We start from the raw sequence: 4,333 nt of genomic DNA on the forward strand, positions 1-4,333 counted from the left end.
ATATATATATATATATATATATATATAAATAAAGAAAAAATGGTATTGATAAGTTTAATTTTAATTTTAAACGTATGCATATATACATAAGGGAGTCTTGAAACGTGGCACGTATAGTGACGGGAGGTAGCCCTCTTGCCTAGGCCATTTTGGCTCACCTGCATTCAAGAGCAGTGAGTCGGGGTGTGTCCGATGATGGCATGGGGGACCCCCAAGGGTGGATTGAGGGCACGAGGCTGTGGGTGTACGCTGTGCATGCCTATAGCCTGTCTAAGAAGGATTCAACTGCCACGGCACCCTGGCGCGACTGATATACTGCTCAACGGCGGTTCTGGTCGCCCCGAGGGTGCTTAAACAAACTATAAATGAGACTCGTAGAAGAAAGAAAGAAAGATATGGTAGGATAAGTTTTAATTTAATTTTAATTTAATGGTCTTTTGGGAACCTATCTCAAATTTTAATATTGGGGCCCTTTACACCCCATAAGTGTTTGTGATTGTCCTTGTCTTTATGTCTTAAATGTTTTGTGTAGTTTGTGCTTTTAAATAAAATGTAAGGGTCCTTTACACCCTTACATACGACGATCCAGATGGTGATAGTAGTTTCTTTTAAAGATTGTGACGAGGGCTAATGACCTTAGCAGTCGATGCCCATAAAAATTAAAAAAAAAAAAAAATAATAATAATATGCTATTAATAAAAAATAAATATTACATTTTTAATAATATGAAAGTTTTTAAGAGAAATCAGAAACATGAGTGCAGCTTAAATAATGGACTGCAAAATATTAAATTTATAAAAATATTGATTCTGGAAAAATGTTTTTGTGCAAGAAATCTAACAATTGCTCAAAAAAAATTTAAATAATTGAAAAATATTACATTGTGAAACCATCCATTTTTGCTAGGGAATCTTGTTAATAGAAATAGTTTGGCTTTCTTCTTATAGTTCATGTTTAATAAAAATTTGCTAATTTTGATAGTTATGTTTATAATTTAGCAACAGTTTAAGGTAGCTAAAATGGAATGTTACAGATTCTTAATGTTTTTAATAATTTAAACAGCTATTGAATTATCAGTATCCAGAACACCAAAAAATAGCACAAATGATAATATAATGATTTTATTAAGAATAAAACTACAAGAATTGGTAACAGTAACATTAAAAATTTAAAACACACACAATGCACTAAAACAAATTTTTTTTACAGCAATAAATTTTTGAGACAAATCACAAAAACAGAACTTTACGTAGTAAGTTTCAGATATTTTAAACAGAATTACCATTTTTAAGTCTTCAAATAACTTCCTCTTACATTCCTTGGATGATTAAATTTTACATGGAGCATCTTTCATTAACTTGCATGGAAGTGAGGGTTTCTGTTCCACTCTTTTAGGTTTTGCACTACATAAAACAAATTGATAATGTTAAATCTAAATTGTTTTAACATTTTCTCTGCTGATTTTTATTTTAAAGTAAATCTTATAGAGGTATTATATTTTTGTTATACTATATATAAAATATAATATATAAAATTTTTTCTCATTTATGATAAAAAAAAATTCAAATTATAATACATCTTAATTTTTCATAGCAATGAAATTGTGTTTTTCAAAAATTGCTATGTTGAAACTTTTTATGCTGCCTTTTCTAAAACATTTGAACAATGAACATTTTCATTGTTTATGGTTTTAAAAGATCTGTTGTGCTAATGTGTCATTAGTCTTACACTAATTTTATATATTATTTTCATAGAATTTTTCTTTTTGAATTTAATAATGAATTTTGCAATTTATACTTTATACTAACATTTATTAACCTCTTTGCTAATTAATTATGGCTTAATTATATTAGCCATATTAATTAAATATTGCTAATTAATTAATTTATGGCTTTAATACTTTTGTTTTATTCTTATTATAAAAGTGTTTAGTAATTAACTGAATATATCTTATTCTGTTTCGTCTTTGTGGAAGGTGTGGGCTGTTATATTTTACAATAAGTCTCATTTCTGTGGATTAATATGAATATTCATTTAAGAATTAATCCACAAACCACATATTCATTAGTTGACTGGTATATAGTATTTATACATATACCAGTTTAAATGTTTAAATATTGTTTAAAAACTTTTTTAATAAAAAATGTAAGAAATCATTGCTCATCTGTTTACAAGTTAATTATAAGTTACATTCTCAGGCATTAAATTCAAGCATTTACCATATTTGAAAATGTGTGCACATGTATGTACAGACAAAAACAAACACATGAATCTGTGTGTACAATGCACATACACTTACATTCATGCACATTCAGGATCAACATTTGTTTATATTATATTTCATTCAGTAAACAATAAAACTTACCTCCTCTTTGAATCAGACTGCTGGCAGGCAAACTGGGCTAGGAATTCAATTAGAGTTCGTGTAGGACGACCTGTCATTCCTTTCTGTAAATATTTATATTCTTTGCCTGTTGTTCTTGATACACCATAAATATCCATATGAATCCAGTCAGTTTTACCACAAAGAAATTGATTCAGAAAAGATGCTGTCATACAAACACCTCCTAACATATTATTTGTATCTCTTATATCAGCTGTCTGAGTGAATTTCACTTTTTGAGAAAAATGCCTCCAGAGTGGAAATCTCCAAACCCTGTCACCTGTATGAATACTTGCAACCCTCATCTGCTCCCACAGTTTATCATTGTTTGTAAATACACCAGTTGCAGCAGTCCCAAGACCAGACTTCATAGATTTACTTAGCGTTCCAATATCCAAAATAAATTTTGGGTTAAAGGTTGCAGCATATGAAATAATGTCTATTAATGCCAATCGTCCATCTACATCAGTGTCTTCAACTTTAACAGTCTTATCACTTAAACTTTTAACAATATCACCAGGTTTCATTGATCGTGGACCCATCATGTTTTCACACATTGGTAGTAAAGCTCTAATGTTAACTGGAAGTTGTAGTGCAGAGGCAGCACGTAAAGTTGCAATAACAGATGCTGCTCCTGCCATATCCCCTCTCATTGTTGCCATTTCTTCATAACCTTTTATACACAAGCCACCAGTATCAAATGTCACTCCTTTTCCTATCAGAACAATGGGACAGACAGTTGGGTCACATCCATAGTAAGTAGCTTCAAGTAGTATCGGTTCTTCACATGATCCTCTAGCAAGAGCCAAAAATGCATCCATACCTACCATTTTCAACCAGTGCTTTATCTTCATTTCTAAATTTATACCAGATACATGAAGTAGCTTAACTGCATGCTCTGCAAATGTTCGTGGAGTCAAAAGGTTCGGTGGCATTTCACACAGTTGACGTGCAAGATTCTGTGCTGCAGCTTTGTGAAGGCCAATTTGCCACCCGGTGAAATCACAGTTATCAAAAAGATGTAGTTTTGGAATAATTCTTTGCTGCTCAATTTTTTTGTGCTCTTGATGAATCCAGACACCCATAGCTGCTCCTTCTGCAGCAGATTCTGCATGTCCAAAACTCTCTACATAAATATTTTCACAGTTGCTTCTTACTTGTAAAGTCTGGCTTCCGACAGCTGCTGCTTCTCTAATTTGTTCTTTGTGATCATCTATTTGCTCTTCGTCATTATATCCAAGGCAATCTTCTCCTAATCCAACAACGGCAATGCTAGAAAACTTTGGTTCCATACCATGAAAGCATCTCACTTCATTCCTGCGTAAAGCAGGCCCAGAGACCATTAACAATTCCTGTAGTTTTCCATTATGCATTTTATTGTATGTGTCTGCTGTTTTTGTGAATGTGAAGGTTTTATTATGCGGGTCTTTGGTATCATTGAATACTCCTAATACAAGACCTAAGGCATCTCCTTCACCACTACAATTAGTCTGTGTTGTAATAGTTCTGATCAGATTTAGTCGTTTAAACATGTGGCGAAATACGGACATTTTGTACTTATGTTTTAAAAATTTCAACAGGCTACACTAAACATCCAATTTAACTTAAGATACGAAACTTCAAATGAATTTAACTTGGAATGACCAGATTTATTAAAAAATTTATTCTGTATGTATAAATACAATATAATTACATTAGAAACATATTTGTAAAGTTCACAGGAATTTCAAAAAAAAAAAAAATTAATAAATAAAATTCATTAAACTATATCAGTTTAATTGTTGGATTGTACTTAATGTTACTGGCAAATGAACTGTGTCATATGATTCATGTAATTATGAGATTTCTTGTTATTTTAATTAAGATTACAAAATTTTGAAATATTGTTTTTTTAAACCTGTTGGAGTGTGAATATTTGAGTTTAAATATTCCTTAAATAATTCCTTTTCC

At 31.2% G+C, this 4,333-nt stretch overlaps 1 pseudogene; it reads right to left on the reverse strand.

Moving 5' to 3' along the window:
• Nucleotides 1–2,361: 2,361 nt before the first annotated feature.
• Nucleotides 2,362–3,933, reverse strand: LOC142333455 (cytosol aminopeptidase pseudogene; annotated as a pseudogene).
• Between the last annotated feature and the right edge of the window lie 400 nt (nucleotides 3,934–4,333).

This window comes from Lycorma delicatula, chromosome 1, assembly GCF_047948215.1.
Source record: "Lycorma delicatula isolate Av1 chromosome 1, ASM4794821v1, whole genome shotgun sequence".
NCBI classification, from domain to species: Eukaryota; Metazoa; Arthropoda; class Insecta; order Hemiptera; family Fulgoridae; genus Lycorma; species Lycorma delicatula.